Genomic DNA, 27,923 nt, shown 5'->3' on the forward strand with positions numbered 1-27,923 from the left:
GTTCTGGCACCATAGGGGCTTCCTAAATGCAACATGCCCCCCAAAAACTATTTCTGAAAAACGTACTCTCCAAAATCCCCTTGTCGCTCCTTCGCTTCTGAGCCCTCTACTGCGCCCGCCGAACACTTTACATAGACATATGAGGTATGTGCTTACTCGACAGAAATTGGGCTACAAATATAAGTATACATTTTCTCCTTTTACCCCTTGTAAAAATTCAAAAATTGGGTTTACAAGAACATGCGAATGTAAAAAATAAAGATTGTGAATTTTCTCCTTCACTTTGCTGCTATTCCTATGAAACACCTAAAGGGTTAAAACACTTACTGATTGTCATTTTGAATACTTTGGGGGTGCAGTTTTTATAATGGGGTCATTTGTGGGGTATTTCTAATGGGAAGACACTTCAAATCCACTTCAAACCTGAACTGGTCTCTGAAAAAAAGCGAGGTTCAAAATTTTGTGAAAAATTGGAAAAGTGCTGCTGAACTTTGAAGCCCTCTGGTGTCTTCCAAAAGTAAAAACACATCAATTTTATGATGCAAACATAAAGTAGACATATTGGAAATGTGAATAAAATAAAAAAATATTTTGAATATCCATTTTCCTTACAAGCAGAGAGCTTCAAAGTTAGAAAAATGCTAAATTTTCAAATTTTTCATCAAATTTTGGGATTTTTCACCAAGAAAGGATGCAAGTTACCACAAAATTTTACCACTATGTTAAAGTAGAATATGTCACGAAAAAACAATCTCGGAATCAGAATGATAACTAAAAGCATTCCAGAGTTATTAATGTTTAAAGTGACAGTGGTCAGATGTGCAAAAAACGCTCTGGTCCTAAGGTGTAAAATGGCCTGGTCCTTAAGGAGTTAAGGACCTCCTCTACAGCAGACTAAGTAGTTACATTATAGTCATGTAAATGTGCATCATGTATGTTGCAATTATAGCTCTCGTGTCCTTCTCTTGTTTGCAGGTACATTAAACCTTTGGCTGCAGACACCTATTTCACCCACCAATCTGGAGGTCCTAAAGCATACTGAAACAGATCTTGGGCAACAGTAAAGAAATGAATAAGATATAATTTGAAATAAAAAACATTTGCTATTGTATTTTATGTTAAAAGGGATTATTCACCATAAGGTGATTTTAGTACTTACCTGCCAGAACTGGGTATTTCCTGTTGGTTTTCATTCTCTAAACTACACATCCCACAGTTCCATGCTTGAAAGTTTGAGATCACTTTCCTTCTTCCCACACATCAGCCACCCCACCCATTGAAGCACAGTGTTTTCTAATCAGGGGTCCTACAGCTGTTGCAAAATTGAAGCAGGACAGGCTCCCTCTGATCACCTGACTAGTGATGTCAGGTCTTGATGCACTGCAACCTGGGAAATACTGAGACATGAGTAATTGTGTATGCTGTTAAAAATAAATATTGGGGCAATAATCACAGAAGAATTGTGAGAAAACAGTCACACTAAATTACACTAACTTTAAAGCCCCTGTAGCACAGTCAAATAAAAAAAAATACCCCTTTAAATCATTTTATAGGTTAGAACCTTTTATTCTCAGCATAGACAAAAAATACAATTTTGTTTGCATGCAGCCACCACAAGGGGGAGGTTAGGAGCATACTGCACACCGTTTTATATTAAACTAGAGTACCCCTAATTAAACCTCTCCTCCTCATGATGCTCTCATCCTCATATCCTGACCCCTGTATTAACTACCCTCTGCACCTGCCTGCTGTACAGTCACCAGGATGTTTAAAAGTCCCAGGCAATCTTTGCAGCCAGAGAGTAACACAATCATATACATGAAGTACCATAGACTTGCATGGGACTTCAGAAAAAACACCCCACCCTCACATGTGGGTTGATTAGGGATAATTGAGCTGTATTATATTTTTAGTTGCCATAAAATTAACATAGCTAATACACATAGAAAACACAGCATTCAAACCCCAGAATATCCTGATTTACCTCAAAGCACGGACATTGGGCTCCAGCTTTAACCCTAGTAACTGCAAGAACAAAACCGTCTAGTCCAGCGAGATGAAATTAAAATGAGAAATGTATTTGGATATGAAGATACAAACAGTACAACTGCACTGCATAGTGTGAAAAAACCAATGCGTTTCAAACGCATCACATGGTATTAAAGGGGTACTCCCCTGGATTATAACAGCAGCTGATAAGTATGGAAGGATTACTATTTTTTAATAGAAGTGATTTACAAAATTGTTAAACTTTCTGGCACCAGTTGATTTAAAAAAATAAATAAAATTACCATGGCTTATATACATTGCCATATGCACAATACATGGTCCCTTATATTTAAGCCACTGAATTGACATATGCTAGTCTCAAAATATGTTTTTTGAGCTTATAGAAAAAATGTGTATTATTGCTAACCAGAGGTCACTATATATCCAAAGTATTATTTTTACTTTTTAAATTGTTTCCGATCTCTAAGCAGCTCATTCATTTTAATGTCGCCAGAGCCTGAGTTATAAACTTTAAAGAGGTACTCCGGTGGAAAACTTTTTTTTTTTTTTTAAATCAACTGGTGCCAGAAAGTTAAAGGGGTACTCTGCTGCCCTGCTTCCGGAAGTTTATTGCTCCGAACGCTGTGTGTGGGCTTCCGTGTTCAGGGCCGCCCCTCGAGACGTCACACCTGCACCCTCAACGAAAGTCTATGGGAAGGGGGGCGGGCGTGACGTCACGAGGGGTGGCCCTGTACACGGAAGCCCACACACAGCGTTCGGAACAATAAACTTCCGGACCCTGGGGAGCGGAGCTCCGGAAGCAGGGCAGCGGAGTACCCCTTTAAACAGATTTGTAAAGGACTTCTATTAAAAAATCTTAATCCTTCCAGTACTTATTAGCTTCTAAATACTATCTGAATACTACAGAAGAAATTATTTTCTTTTTGAACACAGAGCTGTCTGCTGACATCATGAGCACAGTGCTCTCTACTGACATCTCTGTCCATTTTAACCCCTTAAGGACTCAGGGTTTTTCCGTTTTTGCACTTTCGTTTTTTCCTCCTTACCTTTTAAAAATCATAACCCTTTCAATTTTCCACCAAAAAATCCATATTATGGCTTATTTTTTGCGTCGCCAATTCTACTTTGCAGTGACATTAGTCATTTTACCCAAAAATGCACGGCAAAACGGAAAAAAAAATCATTGTGCGACAAAATTGAAAAAAAAACGCCATTTTGTAAATTTTGGGGGCTTCCGTTTCTACACAGTGCATATTTCGGTAAAAAATACACCTTATCATTATTCTGTAGGTCCATACGGTTAAAATGATACCCTACTTATATAGGTTTGATTTTGTCGCACTTCTGGAAAAAATCATAACTACATGCAGGAAAATGTATACGTTTAAAAATGTCATCTTCTGACCCCTATAACTTTTTTATTTTTCCACGTACAGGGCGGTATGAGGACTCATTTTTTGCGCCGTGATCTGAAGTTTTTAGCGGTATGATTTTTGTTTTGATCGGACTTTTTGATCACTTTTTATTCATTTTTTAATGGTATAAAAAGTGACCAAAATACGCTTTTTTGGACTTTGGAATTTTTTTGCGCGTACGCCATTGACCGTGCGGTTTAATTAATGATATATTTTTATAGTTCGGACATTTACACACGCGGAGATACCACATATGTTTATTTATTTTTTTTTACACTGTTTTATTTTTTTGGGGGGGAAAAGGGGGGTGATTCAAACTTTTATTAGGGAAGGGGTTAAATGACCTTTATTAACACTTTTTTTTACATTTTTTTTTGCAGTGTTATAGGTCCCATAGGGACCTATAACACTGCACACACTGATCTCTCATGCTGATCTGTATTAACACGCCTGTGATCAGTGTTATCGGCGCTTGACTGCTCCTGCCTGGATCTCAGGCACGGAGCAGTCATTCGCCAATCGGACACCGAGGAAGCAGGTAAGGGCCCTCCCAGTGTCCGGTCAGCTGTTCGGGACGCCGCGATTTCACCGCGGCGGTCCCGAACAGCCCGACTGAGCAGCCGGGTCACTTTCACTTTCACTTTAGAAGCGGCGGTCAGCTTTGCTGCTCTGGACAGTTCCTAAAATCAACAGAGATGTCAGCAGAGAGCACTGTGCTCGTGATGTCAGCAGAGAGCTCTGTGTTCCAAAAAGAAAATAATTTCCTCTGTAGTGTTCAGCAGCTAATAAGTACTGGAAGGATTAAGATTTTTTTTTTATAGAAGTAATTTACAAATCTGTTTAACTTTCTGGCACCAGTAGATAAAAAAAAAAAAAAAAGTTTTCCACTGGAGTACCCCTTTAAGCTAGGTTCAGATATAATGCCATACAAGTTACAAGCTTTTACCCCTTGGGATTATAAAAAGGATAAGCATAGCAACATTCGCTTAAAGGGGTACTCCGGCGGAAAACATTATTTTTTTTTTTAAATCAACTGGTGCCAGAAAGTTAAACAGATTTGTAAATTACTTCTATTAAAATTTTTTTTAGCCTTCCTGTACTTTTTAGCAGCTGTATGTTACAGAGGAAATTATTTTCTTTTTGGAACACAGAGCTCTCTACTGACATCACAAGCACAGTGCTCTCTGCTGACATCTCTGTTGATTTTAGGAACTGTCCAGAGCAGCAAATGTTTGCTATGGGGATTTTCTCCTACCCTGGACAGTTCTGCTGACACCTCTGTCCGTATCAGGAACTGTCCAGAGCAGGATAGGTTTGCAATGGGGATTTTCTCTTGCTCTGGACAGTCCCTAATACGGCATCAGGTGTCAGCAGAGAGCACTGTGGACAAGACAAAAAAGAAATTCAAAAAGACAATAATTTCCTCTGTAGCATACAGCTCCTAAAAAGTACTGGAAGGGTAAAGGTTTTTTTAATAGAAGTAATTTACAAATTTGTTTACCTTTCTGGCACCAGTTGATTTAAAAAAATAAATAAAATGTTTTCCACCGGAGTACCCCTTTAATATAAGTAACATCTTCGGTGGAAATTTTTTTTTTTCAAATCAACTGGTGCCAGAAAGTTAAACAGAGTTGTAAATTTCTTCTATTAAAGAATCTTAACCCTTCCAGTTCTTCTTTTCTGTCTGACACCCATGTCCGTATCAGGAACTTTCCAGAGAAGGAGCAAATCCCCACAGCAAACCTATCCTGCTGTGGACAGCTCCTGATACGGACAGAGGTGTCAACAGAGAGCACTGTGGTCAGACAGAAAAGACATTCAAAAAGAATGTGAAGCATACAGCAGCTGATAAGTGCTGGAAGGATTAAGATTTTTAAATAGAAGTAATTTACAAATCTCTATACCTTTCTGGCACCAGTTGATTTAAAAAGAATTGTATTCCACCGGAGTACCCCTTTAAGTTTAAATGGTTGGCCAGTACGTGGCACCAAAGCTGGTCAGAATCTATAATTCTATTACATATAATCATTGGGACCACTTAAAAGAGCGAATAACAACATATGTTCACAGTTTTGTTTACCTTAAAAATGTATTACAATTTATTATGCATAAGCACTATAATTTACTGCAATTTTACAGTATAACATACATTATAGGAACATAACAAAAAGACTTACAAAAGGAAAAAAATCGAGCACTGACAGAACAAAGACTATCATTTAAAAGCTGTGCTTGAAAGCCCAAGTACAAAAGGACAAGCATTTCGACTGCTTCAGTAGTTACAGTTTTCTGTTACCTCAATTTTTCCTGCATTTGTCAATAAAACGAACAGGAAGAAAATAAGAGAGGGTTTGATAGTCTTGCATAAAGAATAGAGATGAGCGAACTTACAGTAAATTCGATTCGTCACGAACTTCTCGGCTCGGCAGTTGATATCTTTTCCTGCATAAATTAGTTCAGCTTTCAGGTGCTCCGGTGGGCTGGAAAAGGTGGATACATTCCTAGGAGACTCTTTCCTAGGAATGTATCCACCTTTTCCAACCCACCGGAGCACCTGAAGGCTGAACTAATTTACGCAGGATAAGTCATCAACTGCCGAGCCGAGAAGTTCGTGACAAATCCAATTTACTGTAAGTTCACTCATCTCTAATAAAGAATGTAATGAGGAAGCACCACACGAGCCTAGGCGGCAACTTTTTTTCCCTAATGCAGGGTTTCCCAACTAGGGTGCCTCCAGCTATTGCAAAACTACAACTCCCAGCATGCCCGGACAGCCAACGGCTGTCCGGGCATGCTGGGAGTTGTAGTTTTGCAACAGCTGGAGGCGCCCTGGTTGGGAGACACTGCCCTAATGAGATGCTGGCTGAAGCAATGACTACTTGCCGCATGCACATCTTGTGCTATGATGGACAGAATACATTCTTATTCCCGCTCTTCTCTCTCTACATTTACATACCAAGTTTATGCTGACAACAGGTATTGTTTCGCATTTCCACACCGCATACAAGAATACATAATATGGCTATTCCTAAAAAGTATGTCTAGAAATTATTATTTCATTGAAGGAATTGCTGTTTTAGATATGCAGAGATGAGCGCCTGAAAGCCTTACAATTCACAATTTTACCCCAGTTCCTATTGTTACAATTTTTTTTTTCATACAGGATTTGTTCCCATCAGATAAAAAATAAAATCTAATCCAAATACAAACTGGGGTGCCCGTACACATTAGACAGTAATATATTGATGGATAAACAGCTGTTGGATGTCTTTTTTGGCTATATTGAAAAGACTTTCTAGATAAGAGATCTTTTCTAAACAAACGTTCCTCCATCAGAATATTGGGCAAAAATTTCAAACATGGCCTACATCTTTCTAAACAATGGCAGTGGCAAATAAATAAATAAATAAATAAAATCTTCTATTTTACCCATTTTAGTCTAATGTAAAGCTAAGAATACACATTAGATAGCTGTTGGCAAAAGAAGCACTAAGGCAAAAGCTCTCTATTCCAAAAAATCGGAGCAGCAACCTCAATAATTTGCACAATCACTTTTTTTTTTGCATGCGTTATGATACATCACCCTATTGTATCTATATTTACAACAAGAGTAGGATAAAAACTCCCACTTGTTTGTACACATCTCTATTTGGCTCCCATCGACCTGAACATAGATTTCCTCCCTTATGGCAGCAACAGGAAGTTAGAATGCAAGTGTCACCTCTGTACAAGGTACAGAGGTGGAGGCACCATCAGATAGGGCATAGGGAGATGAAACAGACCATACCCTTTGTATTCTTTGCCCACAGCTTAAAAAATTATATCCACAGCTGTTTTGTATTTGTGTTGAACAAAGTGAGGGGCCGGCTGAATAGTTGGTGGAGCTGGCCAAGTAGCCAAGGCATACGTCAAACCCCCCAGAACCCCCCCCCCCCACCACCACCACCACCCTGACCCGCTCCCAGCATGAGGTACTGTACATTGGGTCAGAGTGGAAAGGAGGTGTGCCAATGCATTTTAGCTAGCCCCTCTGACTGTTTGGCCAAAATACAAAACATAGAAGAAGAAGAAGCGTATACAGATCCATGATAAAAGTAGCAACATTTTATTGATATAAATATGTAAATTAGCTCACCACACCACCTACACAGGTAGTGTGACCTGCAAAACAGCTCAGGCTCCAGTTAAGAAGTCTCATGCCAAGCCAGAACTCTCTCCAGAAGGAAAGAGGACCCATCTGCAGACAGCTGTTTCGGGGTGTTTGCCCCTCATCAGTACAGAGCAGGGTGATCAGGCTTGGCTGTTGTGAGAGGCCTGCGGCTTTAAACGGGGTCAGTACTTTCCTCAGGGAGAGGACACCTCTTCAGGTGTAACGGAGATTCAAGTAGGCCATTTAGCACTCCGCGGGCTCCTGGGTAAAAATTAGCTCACCACACCACCTACACACCACCTATATAAATACAAATTCAAGTACATTTCTACGCCCCGGAAGAAGCCCTATTGGTGAAACGTTGGGTGAGGGTGGTCTGGTGCACGTGTGTTACTCTGTCTACTGGTAACTATAACTGTTTATTGTATTATTTGTGCTTGGTACTCTTTTGCGGTGACTCTCTGAATTAGTTTACAGACATCTACTTCTATATTTAGTTGACCACTAGGTTTAGTTGGGGGAAGTTCTTGTTATTTTTATTTCCCTACATTATACTATTATATTATTGTCATTTTCTTCTGGGCACTTGTTGTAGATGTCTTCCTATATTATTGTAGTCACATTTACGGTAGCATTGGAGTCCTCCCGGACCACCTCATATTTTCTGTGCCTCTGTGGCTATATGTATTTTACTTAATTTTAAATGTATGTACTTGAATTTGTATTTATGTCAATAAAATTTTGCTAATTGTATCATGGATCTGTATACGCTTCTTCATCTATGTACTTAATACCGTATGTTTTTGGCGCAGGATCTACGCACTTGTTTCAGGGGTCATAGTGTTTATCAAAATACAAAACAGCCAAGATATAAATTTACAAGCTGTGGGCAAAGGATACAAAGGTATGGCCGGTTTCATCTCCCTAAGCCCTAACTGATGGTGACTGCCCCTTTGAACCTCGTATGGAGGTTTCAGGAGCCAGGGGAGTAGAGGCCTATAATAAAAAAAAAAAAAAAAATATGGAACTATATCGTCATCAAGTATAATAGAAAAATGCTCAAGTTGATTTATGTGGCTGTATTCTTAGAAAACTCTAACAGTAAGTTGACTGTAGGCATCAATAAATAAAGAGCAAGTAAACCCACTGTGCATCCTAATGAAAATCCTGGTCAATGGAATGCTACTACGAGAATCAGAAGCATTAAGTTTTTAGTCGATTTGCATCCAGCAGTTGCAGCTAGATGTGTACAAACTATGTGGGTAGTATACACATTTACAGAAGCTTATGGGAACAAAAACGTTTTCTGCAAAGCCATTTACCACTTGTTCTACAATAACACTTCCCAAGTCTTGATTTTAAAGTCTAACTCTAAAATAAAAGTTTACACTAAATGAAAAGTTATTTGCCTCTTTAAAATAACAGCAGGTCATAGGCAGAACAACCTGACTAAACTACTAATGTTGGAGAGTGAAATAAACAAATATCTTGACATTTTTTTTTTATATATCACTCAGTACTTAATCCTGACCATGTACATCTAATTTATGTGTCTAGCACCTTTATTTATTTTTTTATTACACTTTTAATTTAGCTCACTAGTCAAAATTACTCTCAAAGGGAGGGGGCGTGGCCTCACTGTGAAGGGCAACGCCCCCTCCCTCAGTATGCTGTCTGCTCACATCTCCCCTAGCATTAGCAAAACTACAACTCCCAGCTTGTCCTCACTGACAGTAGCGGGACACAAGCTGACAGTGGGAGGATTTTTCCTCCAGCTGTGATCCCTGCGCTCACAGCTGTCAGTCAAGGAAGTGTGTCCATGACATAGGTGATGACACATGGACACAGCAGGACTAGTATGTGGCCAAGCAGGCGGAGGGGGGGAAGGGAGTTGTTTGACTGGCTTTTTCAGTAGAGTTCAACCGATTATCGGTTTGGCCGATATTATCGGCCGATATTCACGATTTTGGACGTTATCAGTATCGGCAATTACCTTGCCGATAATCCGATAATGCCACGCCCCCGCACCGCCCCACCCAGCGCACCGCCCCCACCACTGTACCGCGTTGCACCCCCCACCACACCGCCCCTGCCAGAGACCGCCACTGCCCCATTGCCTCCTCCATCCCTGGTTTTATAATTGACTGTTCCCGGGGCCTGGGGTCTGCGCTACCTCTGGCTCCTGCGGCGTCCTGTGTTACGCTGTGCACTGCGCAATGATGAGTGACATCCTTAACGTGAAGTCACCTTCAGTGCGCACAGTGACAGCTCAGGAGGATCCCGCTGGGGCCAGAAGTATCGCGGACCCCGGGCCCCAGTAATTATATAACCGGGAATGGGGGAGGCAATGGGGCAGCGGCGGCAGTGGTCTCTGGTGCAGCGCAGTGCGGTGGGGGGTGCGTCGCGGTGCTTGGGGGGGGGGGGGGGCTGTCGAGGTGGCGGTGATAGGACCCCAGGACAGGCAGGGGGAGAGAAGCGGGTGGTGGCGGTCTCTGGCACCGCAAAATCCGCTGCATTTCATTGCTTTAAATCAATGATCTGCATGGGTGTCGCCGGGGGGGCGTGGGTTAGTTGGGATAAATAGCCGGTAACTTATACCGGAATATCGGTATAAGTTATCGGCTATCGGCCCTAACCTCCACAGAGTATCGGTATCAGACCTAAAAAAATCGATAGCTGTCGATCCCTATCTTTCAGTATGAAATACTGAAAATTTTCGAATGAAAGCAATTGCAAAACCTATTGGTTTTGCATGCTTTACAACATATCAAAAGTTTTTGTATCTCACAGTGCCCATTGAATCTCATCCCATTCTTCATCAACCCAGGGTGTTTGCAATGGCCCTCCAGAGGAGCATCCATTGGGCTAAGATGTAGGCGCAATAATGGTCAAGCCCAAGACAAGCCCACTTGGTGCAGGATGATCCTCAAGTAACCTCTTAGTCTTAAAAAATGTTTTACGTATGTAGTGATTACAACAAAATTTTACAATAAAATAAAGTTAACCTGTACACTTTCTGTATAGATGTAGGTTTGGTCCCCAAAATCATTGTCTCTGAAAAGGTCCAGTGAACCCAAGTCCATAATATATTTTGGCCCCAAAACTCACAGTAAAGGAATTTTTTAGGTGAGCTTATATATTCAACCAATTTGACCAGTAAGAACAATGGCCCAGATTTATCAAACTGTACGAGAGAAAAAATAGAGTGATTTTCCCACAACAACCATTCACACCTAAGCTTTCACTTTACCTCAGCTCGTTAGCTGAGCTGTGATTGGTTGCTGAGGGAAAATCAATCTATATTTTCTCTCACACAGTTTGATAAATCTGGGCCAATATTACTACACAATATTAAAGGGAAATTTGTATTATTGGATTCGTTTATTCAAATACTTGTTTAGGAAATTAAACTAGCTACAGCTGCATGTCCCGCCCGCAATTTCTGTGTTTTGTCTCGGCACAGCCACTAGCCAAGACAAACAGGAAGTGTGGCTGGGATCGAACATCATTTGGCACCAAAGGGGGACACCTAGAGTATAAGAACAGCAATAGCAAAATATTATTTAATTACAATACAAAATGGCTTAGAATATTGTTTATTATATCCAAATAACAGTGGCCTTTTAAAAAACTTGACTTTTAGAAATAAAATGTGCACTGTGGCACCTAATTGCATTTCCATACTACAAAAAAAATTCTGTTAAAAACCTCCATTCTTCCTAGAAACAACTTGCTACATAAAAATCCAGAGCTATGCTGTGAACAAATGTATATTAGGAGCATAAGCATTGGATTTATAAATTGAGGCAGCTGCACTGGAACTATGATCTGAAAAGATTTAATTATATGGTTTGGGCACTTAGAACTGAGGCGTAATTGGAAATAACAAAGCATAGAAATGCTAATAAATACTATTGTGTTTGATAGAGAAAGACAGGCGATGCCTACTGGTAAGCAATTAATGAGGGGCTGCAAGTCACCAAGAAACAGATCACTCTTTCAAAACATTGTGATCATTTTATTTGTACACGTGAGGTCCCACGTTATCTCAAATATTATATTAAGTCTAAAAAATATAATTAGATTTCTTCAACAGTAACATCTGTCCAACTTAGTTTAATATGGGTATTGAAGGAGAACCTGTCAGGGCATCACATACTGACGCCAGGACCTTACAAGTGAGGAGAACAGCATTTCGAAGCTTTTCTCCTCATCTTTATGTAATGTCACCAAGAGCTAGAATAGGGTCTTTGAAAAGGGCATACTGTGGTAGGCATCCAGTCATGAAGGAGGGGACGGGGCAGATTCTAGTCACTCTCCTGCATATTTCTCCTATCAGTCAGCCCTCATGTACATTCAAAAATGCACAAAATATTTATATCCCATGTTTTTCTTTCTTAACTTAAGTCATAAATACTGTGAATTTTTTGCAACACTTACAGTACTAGCAAAGTAGATGAGCTTTAGAAAACCCTGTCCACACTGTGGAAACAAATCTGCAGCATGCCAATTGGTGTCAACTTAACTGCTATGGATTTATTGCAGATTTTCCCCAGTGACTTTAATGGGAAAGGCAACATTTGCAATTAAGTCCATAGGAGTTGCTGATTATTCTGCTGATAGGATGCACATCCACACCAAGAACGGCATCTGCAGAATTTAAATACTTATTCCTGTATGTAGAGGAGAAGGAACTCATGTTTATCACTGGATTCAATGATTCTGTACAGTACTGCAGGGGGATGCATTCAGTACTGCTAGCATTGTTGCTCACTTAGCGTTCACTGGCCAGGTGTGAGAGTAAATGTATACCATATTTATTGGGGTATAGCACACACCGGCCTATAACACGCACCCTCATCTTACCAAGGATATTTGGGTAAAAAAAGTTTTTTACCCAAATATCCTTGGTAAAATGAGGGTGCGTGTGTGTGCATGCGTATACCCCAATACACCCCCAGGAAAGGCAGGGGGAGAGAGGCCGTCGCTGCCCGCTTCTCTCCCCCTGTCTTTCCTGGGGTCTAGAGCCCTGCTGCCGGCCCTTCTCTCCCGCTGGCTATCTGCGCCGCTGCCTGTTCTCTCCCCCTGACTATCGGTGCCAGCGCCCCATTGCCGGCGTGGATAGCCAGGGGAAGAGAAGCGGCGCCGGCAATGGGGCAGCGGCGTCGATAGCCAGGGGGAGAGAAGGGGCAGCGGCACCCATTGCCGGCGCCGCTGCCCCGTTGCCTCCCCCATCCCCAGTTGTATAATTACCTGTTGCCGGGGTCGGGTCCGCGCTGCTTCAGGCCTCCGGTGTGCGTCCCATGCGTCGTTGCTATGCATTGCACGGCGCGGCGCAATGACGAGTGACGTCTTTGCGTCTCGCAGAGCATAGCAACGACGCAGGGGATGCACACCGGAGGCCTGAAGCAGCGCGGACCCGACCCCGGCAACAGGTAATTATACAATCGGGGATGGGGGGGGGCAATGGGGCAGCGGCGCCGGCAATGGGTGCCGCTGCCCCTTCTCTCCCCCTGTCTGTCGGCGCCGCTTCTCTCCCCATGGCTATCGGTGCCGGCAATGGGGCAGCAGCACCGATAGCCAGGGGGAGAGAACGGGCAGCTTCACCGATAGCCAGGGGGAGAGAAGGGCCGGCAGCAGGGCTCTAGACCCCAGGACAGGCAGGGGCAGAGAAGTCGGCAGCGACGGCAGGTCTCTGCACCTGCAAAGCCGCTGCAGTTCATTGATTTAAAGTAGACTTTAGGCTAAAAAAATTTGCCTAAAAATTGTGTGTTATACGCCGATAAATACGGTATTTACTGTGGTAAGCCATGATATACAATACATACAGTACTGTACATTCACTGGGCTGTGCGCAGGAGAAGCCTATCTGCTGAATGTTCTGAGCGCCATCATATCCATGTAACTAGAAAAGACAAAGGATACAGCGCTCCATGGTGTAATAAAAGAGAGACCTGTGAGGTGGAATAGTGTATACTGATAAGGAGGCTCACCTGATGTTGTTGTGTACCCACATACACAACAATGGTCAGCACATAAAGTGTCCACAGCCAGCTGGCTGAGCAAGAGACAATGCAGAGATAGACTTCAACAAGGGTGTTGGCTTTGAGAGGCGCAGGTCACAGGACAATCAAGGTGGGTAAAAGCAAGGGTAGTTTATTCTCCCAGCATGCAACGCGTTTCACTGCATCTGCAGCTTCATCAGGCCTATTAACCCCTTTTATTATGGAATGTAAATTAACTCCTTCCATAATAAAAGTTTAAGTCACCATGCTATTCCAATTTTTCAAATAAAAATAAGAAAAGAAAAAACACAAGCATATTTGATATTGCTGTGTGGAATTGTCCAAACTATTCAAATATAAAATTATTGATTCTGCACACTCATCAACATAATCAATAATGAAGAAAAAAATTTCAGAATTACCTTTTTAACTTTGGTAGTTTTTTTTTTATAACATCAATCCCAGATGAAATTAAAAGCAATCAAAAAGTCAGATCTACGCCAAAATGGTACCAATAATACTACAGACTATGGCACCAAAAATTAGCCCTCATATAGACTTGTTTACAAAAAAAAACATAATTTTAAGCACACTTATTTTCTTAACAAAAGATCACATTTTTACATTTATTTACGAGCAAAATAAAACAAAGGCTACATAAACTGAGTATTGTTGCAATTGCGTTGACCTACAGAACAAAGATAACCTGTAATTTTTACCATAAAGTGCACTGTACAGAAACAAAAAAAAAAAAAAAAAACTTTTTTCAAAGTGCTTTTTCAATTTCACCCCACATTTTTTTTTTTTGTTTCATTGGAGATCTTGTGGTAAAATGAGTGATGTCTTTACAAATTGGTCCTGCATTAACATACATGCTCTGTAGCATGAAAATTGAAAGAGTTATGGATTTTAAAAGGCAAGGAGGAAAAAATGATTGTTTACATCTCCTGTGTCATTAAAGGGTTAAAGGGGTACTCTGGTGGAAAACTTTTTTTTTTTTTTTTTAAATTAACTTGTGCCAAACAGATTTGAAATTACTTCTATTAAAAAATCTTAATCCTTTTGGTACTTTTTAGTAGCTGTATGCTACAGAGGAAATGCTTTACTTTTTTAATTACTTTTTTTGTGTTGTCCACAGTGCTCTCTGCTGACACCTCTGTCCGTTTCAGGAACTTTCCAGAGCAGCATATGTTTTCTATGGGGATTTTCTTCTGCTCTGGACAGTTCCTGATATGGGCATCAGGTGTCAGCAGAGAGCACTGTGGACAACAGAAAAAAAAATTAAGATTTTCCTCTGTAGCAAACAGCTGCTAAAAAGTACTGAAAGGATTAAGATTTTTTTATAGAAGTAATTTACAAAATCTGTTTAACTTTCTGGCACCAGTTCATTTAAAAAAAAGTTTTCCACCAGAGTGCCCCTTTAAGTGGCCAGTCATTCTGCAGTAACTGACTTGCTATCAAAATGGCTGATAGGCCCCATACAGAGGTTGGGGAGCGGAGTCTATACAGATTTCATGTCAGCTTACCTAACCAAGATAAAGGTTCTTGAAGGCTTTGTCCGATATAGTAAGTTTATAGTTACATAGTTACATAGTTAGTATGGTTGAAAAAAGACATACGTCCATCAAGTCCAACCAGGGGATTGAAGGGAAGGATGTAAGGGGATAAGGGAAAGGGATGTAGTTTTATAATTCTGCATAAGCATTAATGTTATTTTGTTATAGGTATTCTAAAAGGTCCCATCGGCGATTCCTGCACTCAAAGATCAAAAAAATTATATAAAAAAAGGATAGTGCCTAAAACTTAGCTTTTAATCAAAAAGACTAAAAAACATCACCAAAACCCCCTACCATATAGAATAAGCAACAGTATATTTATTCATCATCGGACAACTACTGTTTATTTAATAAGGTTACCTGAGTAGTTTTAACACATCTCAGGATTTTACATTAAGAGATCTCTTAAATAATTATTAACATAAGAAAGGACAAAACAACATAGCCTACAACGCGTTTCTGTCAGCTAGTAGCTGCTGACGTCATCAGGATGGCATGTGAACATAAGGCTACTTCAATTGTGCATTAGATGCTTTTATAAGTAGTGATTAAGTAGTAATCAAGAAATGTTAGGATCTGAAGGAAAAAAACACCTGCAAAGAGAATATACATATGTATTCATGCAACAGTGGATTTGTATAGTGTCCCCTAATGAGAAAGCCTAAAGGAGAAAACAAATATATATATATATATATATATATATATATATATATATATATATATATATATATATAGATCCTGATAAATACTGACAGTAACCTCAAAAAGAAATTCTGAACATTAGTAGAATGTTTAAGTAGTACAGATTGAGTATCAAGAGAGAGAAGAAAACACTCAGGGGACGCTACTGGTTTGGAGATCCTGCTCAGTAGCTGTGCTGTAAGCAGGATCTCCAAACCAGTACCCCAGCACACGAAACACAGATGAAACAGGGGAAGTGTTAGTGGACCTGAGGAAGGCATTGGTGAATGCCACCTGAGTCCGTCCTTATGTCCGCAATCTGAGCAGCGCCTCCAAATACCTATATTTTTTTCACATAATTTCTCATTTGCTATGTAGTACAGATGGGATTAGCTATAGGAAGCAGTGGGAAAGCAAAGCCCTGAATTACACTGAAATTAATACTAGTTTGGACATTTGGGGGTAGATATTACATGCTGGTTTTAGTTAATCTGCTGTGAAGTACTGTGCTTCTAATTTATAAATTATTTGCATCTGGGTCAACTAGTGCACCTTGGGCTGATATGTATGCAGGCTAGGCACTAGCATAGATTTCAGTTACATTTTCATCTGTTTTCAGGCATAGATTTTTTTAAATACAGCAGGCATGGAAGACCACACCCACTCCCCGCAAAACCCTGTCCTTACCCTAAGATCTCACTTGGCAGATGTGATGTAAACAAGTAAAAAGTCACAAATGCTTGCGCTAAAATTTGTGCCATTTTTATGCCTGAGCCTGAAAACCTGCATGAGGTCTTGATAAATTATCCCCTTGGAGCAAAAACCCAAAGCAGATCCTGTGTTGTAGCAACTACTCATCACTTTAGCTTTTAGCTAATTCTGATGAAAGATCTGGTGTAGATGATAAGATTTAATTCACTTTTAAAACGTTTTTTACTTTTTGTATACGTAGATATAAAGTTTCTCTGACAATATATAAGCTATGAATAGTCTTGTGCTTTCTAGTAAAAGTATTGTGAACCTTTCTCACCACGGCTAATTGTCACATTTAATGGCTTCTCTAACAATGCTCATTAAGATAATTAGTCAGCAGGCTACCATGATGTACAGCCGTCTTTTCATGGAGAGGAGAGAGTGTATCTGTAGTATTATTACATTAGAGCTTCCAGGGGATGTTAAGAGATCAGATTTGCCAATTATATTTTCCTCTGCGTCAATGCAGCTGCTGCAGGGGATACCTTTAACACATAGATGCTTATTTTCCTACGTCAAGAAGCTTCCTGTAATGAAATTAGAGCTCACCACCACTGCGTAATTAGAATGTACCACGGGGAAATCTGGTGAAGTTTCTATAGGCCAGGTACACATTTGTCAATCGAGTTTGTAGGTTGTGCTCCAGTGATATCTTACATATACTAGCACTTCTTAATACTTCTGTAATATTCAACAAAAAGCAATTACAATATAATTCCTTTAAAATGATGTAGTATTTTCGAATTTCACCTGTGTAACATTTGTTTTCTTATCTTTTTTTTTTTTTGTTTTTTGTTTTTTATAGATGTCATTTTTTGGCCATGATCATGGATGGATTAAGTCACTTTGACCAGCAACTGGATTCAGGCAGAAGATTGAACATGTCCAATCTTCTGTCTGAATTCACTAAAGTGGGATATAACTGCTAATTCCGGATAATAATATTGAACCGAGTTAATCTAGAAAACGTCCTTGCTGAATTTCCTTGCTGTGAACCAGCCCTTACGCTGACAGGAAACCTGTCGGTATGTCAAAACAACAGAAACGGATGGCAGACCTTTGTTAGACTACTGGCTTCTATGGGCGTTGATGGCCAGACATAGGAATCTCTCTACCAGTCAAACACCTTATATGCGGAAGTCACACCGGACCATGCCACCCAAAGGGTTAAACTGTCAGGATTGGAGTAAACATGCCAAACTTGTAAGTCAAATTTTTCACATATTGTTGCCATTCTTGTTCATTCCCCCCCAAAAGAAACTGTTTTGAGAAGTATCTTGAAATAGAAATGTTTGCTTGCAATCTAAAAGTTATAAAATTAGTTACGTTACATGTGAGTTTTCTCATTAATAGCACCAGTTCGAAAACTATGATCATTTGCCTCGCTGTGGTGGATGTGCACATGCAGTTTGATAATAATTTGTGCAGTTTACATTTATATTAAATACAGCAGTAATGCAATACAGTGATCTCCCGACTTGCTATTCCCTAAACATACTATCTATTAAACTACGATGGCCTGTCTAGAGCCATTATAAGTTGAATACAGCATCAACCTATGTTGCCTTTGGTCATTGGCAATGACAGCCATCTCATCGGGAAGCATTTTAAGTGGTTTCAGCAGGTAGTGGTTGTACTAAGCGGGACTTGTAAGGAAGAGTTAGTTGTGCCATAAGAAAAGATCAGAGATGGACATTTATTAGCTGGCATATCCTGGTAATCCCAGTGCATACAGCAGTAGCATCTGCAAACAGGTTCTCGGAGGTAAAACTAATGAATAACAGTCCCTACACTGTACGGGCCCACTAACTGCATTAATCACCTATCCACAATATGATAAATGTATGAGTATTGAGGGTTTAACTGATGTGACCCTCACTCACTGTAGAACAGCAGGCCCTAAGTGGGCAACATGAACAGATATGCAGTATGCCTGCTAGATCAAATTCTATTTACTTCCAGCAGCACTGACAAAGCCAGCTGAGTAGTCCGTTCCATAGACAGTGAACGCATTAGCAGTCATAACGGCATAAAGTGAAAATAAAACACAAAGAGACAAGAAAAAAAGAGAGCGGACTGGCACTTCAAATTCTTAATAACATATAAAATCTCTCACAGAAAACTTACTTTCTAGAGGGGATTATTGCTCCTAACTTGCTCCTCATTCCAGGCAAACCTTCAAAGCCTTGGGATCAAGCCTTTCCTTGCTGGAGCTCCCACAGGCGATGGCAGGGTAAAGTCATGGCAGAGCCAAAAGAGGAAATTTCAAGAAGGACTGCTCAAGAATGACTCAAGGTTTGGTATCTGCATAGTATAACCAATCAAGTATGCAAGACAAGTGAGAAGCCAAAAGGTATGCTTTAAAGTTAGGAACGTCCTTAGGACAACAGAGCTGTGACCATCGGATTCTAAACAGATTTCTGCCACTAACAAATATAGTGTTATACAGATTTTAAAATAGAATTAAATTTAACATAAACTTTTAATCCAGAACCGGATGATTAGTAATTTACAGTATTCTATAATTGACAAAACAGTGCAGATGTCAGATTAGCCTAAATTGATACGACGACATTTCTAGGGTTTGAACCCATGTATAAGTTAGAAATGTAATTAAAACGTACCTGTCACCAAATAAACTTTTCTAAACTAACTCAGGCTATGTTCCCTAACACCCCTTCTGCCCTTAAAAAAATTTTCAGAGCTTTAAAAAGCTCTGTATGTCACCTTTATTCTTGCTCACATAGTGCAATCTCCCAGCAGGAAAAAGTGGGCATTTCCAAGCAGGCATAACATCACTGAAGCCTGCTGGGGGACCACTTCCGCCCTCACATCGTTGCAGCATTGTGAAGAATAGAGGACCTCAGGCTCTATGCATGTTTCAATGAGGCTCTATGCATGTTTCAGTGAGGCTCTTTGCGGCTTTCAACAAGGCTCTTTGTGGCTTTCAGTGAGGCTCTGTGCAGCTTTCAATCAAGCTCTGAGTTTGGTCTCCTGCCAGGCCGGAAGGAGACCAAACTCACTATATTAATTGTGGCAGGGAACAGCACAGAGCCACCATATTGGCCATTTTTTCTATTACATTTTAAACATATTCATGTTGATAATATTAAAAGTGTCTGCTAACTACATAAGGAACACTATATTAAAAGTTTTATTTGGTGACAGGTACTCTTTAACCATGTTTAAAAAAAAATCTTAACTTCCAACAAGTGGAATTAAGATGCCAAAAAAAAAAAAAAAAGTTGGAGTTTTCCATGGACCATAAATCTGCTCCTTTCTATTGTTAATAAGCACTTTGGAATCCCCATCAATAAAGTTCCACTTTTTCAGTGATCCTTGACATCTAAACATGGCTGGGAGGCAAAATAGGCTTTGTCTTTCAATTATACAATCTAAGTAAAGTGAATGAAATGCCTATACACAGCCAAATCACACAATCTGCTGCAAATAATTTCACTATAATATTTTGCTAGATGAAAGTTTCAATAACTTGTTTTAAACCGCCAGTAGCCAAGAACAGACCAACGCTCACTGACTCCTGTACTAAATTTCCCAGAACTCCTCTCATCTAACCCAATGCTCTAGCTAGTTTAATTACTTTTCACAGATGTGGACAAGAAGCACATCGACTGAAATTGAGTCTAGAGAAACTGGTGATATATATTTTTTAAACCTACCCCTCCATTTTAGGGGCACGGAAATATATCTCATAAACTTCCCAAGTTTGTTAATAAAGGAATAGCTGCTGCTTCTGTCAGCCTGCGGTAATAATTGTTCTAAAGTCCTCGAAAACTCAATGTTATTAAAAAAATATATATAATATTAACATGTCGCCTTAGGGGGCAGTTGAAATTTCAATCAAAACAATATCAAGAAAAATGTATCCATTTCCCTGCACAGAATAGTAGGTTATTGCAGTTTTATCTGTAATCTCTATTAAAGTTACAGTATTAAAGAACAGGGAAAACTCTTTATCTTCATGAGTTATTGAATAAAATCGAAGGCGGCCTTTTCTACTCTCCCTAAAATGTTGCAATACATTACTCTTGCTAGTCACCACTTGCAGTGGAGGTCATCTGGTACTCACAGTGGGGAAAAGACTAGGGCTATGTTCACACGCTAGAATTTTTTGCATGAATTTCTGCTGGGTCTCTTCATCCAATCACTGCAGTGTAACCCCACCCCTCTCTGTTTTCATGCTGCAGTCTAATAGGACAGGAGTAAGCACAGAGGAGTGCTAGTGCCACCCTCACTTCCTGGACTTTGTTCCTGCCTGTGCTTCAGCTTGCTAAAAACAAACAAAGCAGAAGGAAAAAAAGCTAATTGGACATAATGTCACACCAAACTCCAAAAATGGTCTGGACAAAATAATTGGCCCACTTAAAAAATTGTGGAAAAATAAGATTGTTTCAAGCATGTGATACTCCTTTAAAGGGGTACTACCGTGTGGACAACTTATCCCCTATCTAAAGGATAGGGGATAAGTTGCCCGATTGCGCGTGGTCCCGCCGCTGGGGACCACGGCGATCTTGCATGTGGCACCCCGCTCTCATCAGGCCACGGAGTGAACATCCGCTCCGGGTCTGATGATGGGTCCGGTGATCGTGACAGCACAGCTCCGCCCCGTGTGACATCACGCTCTGCCCCTCAATGCAAGTCTATGGCAGGGGGCGAGACAGCTACTATGGTCCCGTGATAGGCAGTCATCAGGCCTGATGACAGCGGGGTGCTGCATGCAAAATCACAATGGTCCCCAGCAGTGGGACCCCGCACGATCAGGCAACTTATCCCCTATCCTTTAGATAGGGGATAAGTTGTCAGCACGGTAGTACCCCTTTAAACTCACCTGGGGAAAGTAACATGTGTGGGCAATATAAAAATCACACCGGAAAGCAGATAAAAAGGAGAAAAGTTCACTTAGTTTTTGCATTGTGTGTCTGTGTGTGCCACACTAAGCATGGACAACGGAAAGAGGGAAAGAGAACTGTCTGAGGACTTGAGAACAAAAATTGTGGAAAAGTATCAACAATCTCAAGGTTACAAGTCCATCTCCAGAGATCTAGATTTGCCTTTGTCCACAGTGCGCAACATTATCAAGAAGTTTGCAACCCATGGCACTGTAGCTAATCTCCCTGGGCCTGGACGGAAGAGAAAAATTGATGAAAGGTGTAAATGCAGGATAGTCCAGATGGAAGATAAGCAGCCCCAAACAAGTTCCAAAGATATTCAAGCTGTCCAGCAGGCTCAGGGAGCATCAGTGTCAGCGCGAACTATCCATCGACATTTAAATGAAATGAGACCCAGGAGGACCCCACTGCTGACACAGAGACATAAAAAGCAAGACTACCTTTTGCCAAAATGAACTTGAGTAAGCCAAAATCCTGCTGGGAAAACGTCTTGTGGACAGATGAGACCAAGATAGAGCTTTTTGGTAAAGCACATCATTCTACTGTTTACCGAAAAGGGAATGAGGCCTACAAAGAAAAGAACACAGTACCTTCAGTGAAATATGGTGGAGGTTCAATTATGTTTTGGGGTTGTTTTGCTGCCTCTGGCACTGGGTGTGTGCAAGGCATGATGAAATCTGAGGATTACCAATGGATTTTGGGTCGCACTGTACAGCCCAGTGTCAGAAAGCTGGGTTTGCGTCCGAGATCTTGGGTCGTCCAGCAGGACAATGACCCCAAACATACATCAAAAAGCACCCAGAAATGGATGGCAACAAAGGGCTGGAGAATTTTGAAGTGGCCAGCAATGAGTCCAGATCTAAATCCCATTGAACACATGTGGAGAGATCTTAAAATTGCAGTTGGGAAAAGGCGCCCTTCCCATTTTTGGAGTTTGGTGTGACATTATGTCCAATTTGCTTTTATTCCTCCCTTTTTGGTTTAGTTCCCATACACACAAAGGAAATAAACATGTGTATATAAAACATGTGTTACTGCAATCCTTTTCTGTGAGAAATGCTTCATTTTCTTGAAAATTTTCAGGGGTGCCAATATTTACGGCCATGACTGTATGAATCTGATCCTCTAATGGCTGCTGCTCCTCCACAACGCTCTTGGTGCGACAAATGCCAAAAAATACTACTCCACTCATATATAAAATGTATTGCATATTACAAACATACCACTTTTTTTTTTTCAAATCTCATTTTATTAGAGTTTTAATAATTAGAATAACAAACATGTGCACATATCTTACTGTGCAAATCATGAAAAGCATCAATAGGCAAGTTAAACAAAGTGACATGCAGGCCGCAAATAATTAACAGTTCCTGAGGAGGAATTAGGCATTTATTATAACGCTATATGAAGGATTGGTGCTGAAAGAATAAAGAAATATCCACAACAACGGAACAGGAGTCCAGCGCAGGCTCGATGCAATGTTCTTTATTTACAGATCAAACAGACATGAAAAGTGTACAAAGTGACACATTTCAGCCATGGTATGCAGCCTTAGTCATACTAAAGAAATATGGAATGCTTAACAAATTTGCGTTTCATCCTTGCGCAGGGGCCATGCTAATCCTCTCTGTATCATTCCAATTTTAGTATATGTGCTGCCGAAGCAAGCACAACATACAACATTTTTCCAAACTACACTAACTCCTTCTTCAGATAGACAAAAGGAGCCAGTGCGGTTTGGAAACACTTTGTACGTTTGTAATATGCAATAAATGTTACTGGATTCTGGCAACGCCCTTTATTCCTTTTCATTAAAGAGTGGAGCAGTAGTTTTTGGGATGTGCTTCAGCTTAGACAAAGAGGATACTGCAGCCGAACAAAATTATGTTCTGGAAGGTATGGGGATCCCTAGTGGTCTATTTTATAAGCCATGATTTATATACGAAGTTGGGATTTTTTTTATATAAAGTATATTAGACAGGTTAATGTTTTGCCAAGATGTAAAACATATAAAAAAGTTTTTGAATCGGACAGTGCACATTAAAGTTTCAAAATTTTTTTTGGTAACTAGGCAATGGCAGATTAAAATTGTCTAACTGTATATTTAGAGAGGAGAATTTATTATGCATCAACGTCTATATATGCGTTGGTGTAGAAAAGTCAAACAGTTTTGCACAAGCCCCTGGTTTCAGCAGAAACTTTTTGAAATTTTAAGATGCCTGTGCCACTTCAAAGCAAGCTGGCATGGCTTTGTGTAAAGATACCTGGTCTAACCAAATTTACTAAAATAGACAATGGGACATATATAAAAAGTCGTAGAATGATCAGTCTCAGAGCAAGTTTCCGGCTACAATATTGCCCTGTACATATCCTGCAGCCAGAGATCATGACAGTTACTTTTAACCCCTTAAGGACTCGGGGGTTTTCCGTTTTTTGCATTTTCGACTTTTCCTCCTTACCTTAAAAAAATCATAACTCTAAATTTTGCACCTAAAAATCTTTATGATGGCTTATTTTTTGCACCACCAATTCTACTTTGTAAAGACGTCAGTAATTTTACCCAAAAATCTACGACGAAACGGAAAAAAAAATCATTGTCAGACAAAATAAAAAATAAAAAACGCCATTTTGTAACTTTTGGGGGCTTCAGTTTCTACACAGTACATTTTTCGGTAAAAATGACACCTTCTCTTTATTCTGTAGGTCCATACAATTAAAATAATACCCTATTTATATAGGTTTGATTTTGTCGTACTTCTGGAAAAAATCATAACTACATGCAGGAAAATGTATACGTTTAAAATTGTCATCTTCTGACCCTATAATTATTTTATTTTTCTGCGTATGGGGCGGTATGAGGGCTCATATTTTGCCCCTTGATCTGAGGTTTTTAGCGGTACCATTTTTGCATTGATAGGAATTTTTTGCGCGTACGCCATTGACCGTGTGGTTTAATTAACAATATATTTTTATAATTCGGACATTTTCTCACGCGGCGATACCACATAAGTTTATTTACACAGTTTTTTTTTTAAATGGGAAAAGGGGGGGTGATTCAAACTTTTATTAGGGAAGGTGTTAAATGATCTTTATTCACTTTTTTCCCCCCACTTTTATAGGGAGCTATAACACTGCACACACTGATCTTTTACATTGATCAGTGGTTTCTCATAGGAAACCACTGATCGATGATTCTGCCACTTGACTGCTCATGCCTGGATCTCAGGCACTGAGCAGTCATTCTGCGATCGGACAGCATGGAGGCAGGTAAGGATCCTCTGGCTGTCATGTAAGCTTTTCGGGATGCTGCGATTTCACCATGGCGATCCCAAACAGCTCCCTGAGCTAACCGGCATGGTTTTACTTTCACTTTAGATGCGGCATTCAACTTTGAACGCCGCGTCTAAAGGGTTAATAGAGTGCGGCACCGCGTTCAGTGCCGCGCGCTATTAGCCACGGGTCTCGGCCATTGTTAGAGGCCTGGCCCGACCCGCTATGACGCGGGTGCAACCCTGTGGCGCCGCGTTATAGAACGGGAGTGGACTCAGGACGTACCGGTACATCCTGGGTCCTTAACAGGTTAATCAATATTAACATTTTACAACCTATCAGTCGACTTACTTCGTGTTAATATTTTGCAGGAAAATTCTAAATTTTGGTGCATTGCTTTGCATTTCAAGGTAGTAAGACCTATCACTTAAAGCTCGCTCCCTGCCTCTAGCACTGCGCAGGCGCACTGAGCTGGCGGCAGACAACGGGAGCGAGCTCACTGCCTGTAGTGAAAGCAGAAGCAGCGCGTCTCCGGCACCATGAGAAGAAAGAAGAGGAGTACGGGCACTGTATTTCATATAACATAAAGGTGCACATTATATGTATAGGCTCAGTGGAGTCACGCCGGCCCGCACATTGTGGACATCGGGGGGTGGGGACCTGTGTGTCAATCACACAGTGGTCCAGCGCTCACTTACAGGGGGTAAGCGTGGCGGAGGCGGGGCATTACGATCCCCAGCCACGCCTATCCGACTGTTTATGACCCCACGATAAAACTATTTTCCTGCTGATAAAGAGTGATAAACAGCAGCCAAAAGTACAGCTGTATTACACGTATCATCATCTATACTATGTTATTAGTCTGGGGGGTATAATTTCCATGACAGTTGCGCTTTAATAATAAGTGACTTAACTGCAAAGACCTTGTGTCTTTGTCTAAAGTACATAATAAATGTGGTGAAAGGAATGTAAGCCAAAATTCCGGTGCATTTCAATGTGAGGTGCAGCATTATTGGACCTGAATCTGGTGATTGTGCGTGATCTTTTAAATTGTAGCACATAATAAAAGCCATTAGGGAGCCGTGCTCACAGCAACTTTCAGTGACACAGGAAAATGCAGAAATCTTTTTTTAAGATGACTAAATGAGCACTTCATGAGATCAATGGTTTATCGTGGCTTGCATTATGAATTTATGTGTTCGATCGTTCAACTAAAATGCCAAAAATGCATCATGAGAGAGCAGAAAGAAGGTTTTCTATAGCCTAGAGCTACTTTGCCTTCCTCACCCAGGCTTTGTGAGTGAAATATCTTTGTATGTCAGTGTAATATCTAGGGACTATGACTACAGATTTGTTAGACATTCACTGTAACATGTATTATTTAAGCAAATCTTAACCTTCTCCCTGGTCACTATCCACGAACTTACAAAATCTTCTTGAATCCTCAGGGGATTCATAAAGTGTGGATGTTGGTGCATAGTGCTCGTCAGCAAATTGTCAAAATGGTCACTTTATCACTTTTTTATAATTAATCTACATGTGCATGGATCTCTCTCGAAAGCCCCACATTGCAAGATGATGGCTCTGAAATAAAACTAGTATAATCACAACCGTAACTTTTGTATTAGATGGTTAGTGATTTAAAGAATAAAAAAGCAGCAAACATTTTGCAAAAGGTATCTACAATAACTCACATACTTGAGGCCACTCCTCACATTTTTGTACATATTTTACTCTATTTTTTCATGTGACATTGAAGATATGAAACTCTACTACAATGTATAATAGTAGTGCACAGCCTAATGTTATGTCCCCTCAAAATAACTCAACACACAGCCATTAATGTCTGAACTTAGCAACAAAAGTGAGGGAATCCCTAAGTAATAATGTCCAAATTGACCCCAAAATGTCAATATTTTATGTGGCTACCATTTTTTTCCAGCACTGCCTTAAAGGGATACTCCGCTGGAATATTTTATTATTTCTTTAAATCAACTGGTGCCAGAAAGTGAAACAGATTTGTAAATTACTTCTATTTAAAAATCGGAGCTGAATTGAGCTGTGTCGACCCCTGCACGAAGAGGTGGCCAACACACACACTTCATGCATCTCTATGGGAGATCCGGAGCTATAGGGGGAGATTTATCAAAACTTGTGCGGAGGAAAAGTTGACCAGTTGCCCATAGCAGCCAATCAGATTGCTTCTTTCATTTTTAAAAGGGCCTGTAAAAAATAAAAGAAGCAATCTGATTAGTTGCTATAGACAACTGGTCAACTTTTCCTCTGCACAGGTTTGGATACATCTCCCCCATAGCGTTTGTGTATATCTGGCTCTCCGATAGAGAGATACATGAAGGTGCATGTTGACCTTCACTTTGTGTGAGGGTCAACAGTCTGTTTGCATGGACCGGAGATGCTCCGTGCACGAGGAGAGCGGGTTGCTGAGCAGAAGATCCCTTGGAGGGCCGGCATAGGGTATACATTTTTAAGGCTTTGCTGTGTTTCATAAATATAAAAGACGGCAAAGCTACAATAACCAGGAGCCTCCCTGCACATATAATATTGAGAATGTTATGTAAAAAAATGTATAGTCAGGGGCCAACAGAGAAGGCCCTGCTCAAATCTGGCATAATTTGCTTTGAGCATAACAAAGACTTAAGAAATATAAGTAAGTATTTTGCTAAGGATGTGTTGTCCAACAATTTCCGACATAAGCACGTAAAGATAGCCTATCACCTAAGATAGCTGTTAGTTAAAACATCATTTGATTGACCACTATTTTTCCCACCTGCCCCTGACAAATCTATGTTTAGCTCAGCAAAATTGTCAGGTTTGGATAACTTACATCTAATGTGTAAGGTCAACTTAATTTTGAAGCAATATATCAGTGGCTTGGCATTGCCTCTGTATGAAATTGGAAGGTTACAGGATTTTAGTAACAACCCCATCTACATGTACAGGAGCTCTATTTTAGCATAGACCATCAAGAAGAAAAAAAAATAAGAAAAATCACCCAGATATTGTGCTGTGACCCTTCAAGGATATAGTTCTGAAGAGGCCGGTTATCCAAAAGTATTTATTATGTCTCAAACTCAATGAGTTTCAGGGATGTTTCCCCCTATTTCAAGTGACAGAAAAAGGATGTTCAAAACAACAGCTAAATATGATCTGAC

At 40.3% G+C, this 27,923-nt stretch overlaps 1 protein-coding gene and 1 non-coding gene across 2 annotated transcripts in view; both read right to left on the reverse strand.

The window, feature by feature from the left end:
- The window catches only part of EXOC4 (exocyst complex component 4), a 471,200-nt gene that overhangs the window by 182,535 nt on the left and 260,742 nt on the right, over positions 1-27,923 (reverse strand).
- LOC130268122 (U6 spliceosomal RNA) lies at positions 23,045-23,151 on the reverse strand. Its single transcript, XR_008843486.1, has one exon. It is a non-coding gene; the product is annotated as a U6 spliceosomal RNA (small nuclear RNA).

The sequence above is a fragment of the Hyla sarda genome, chromosome 4, assembly GCF_029499605.1.
Source record: "Hyla sarda isolate aHylSar1 chromosome 4, aHylSar1.hap1, whole genome shotgun sequence".
Classification (NCBI taxonomy): domain Eukaryota; kingdom Metazoa; phylum Chordata; class Amphibia; order Anura; family Hylidae; genus Hyla; species Hyla sarda.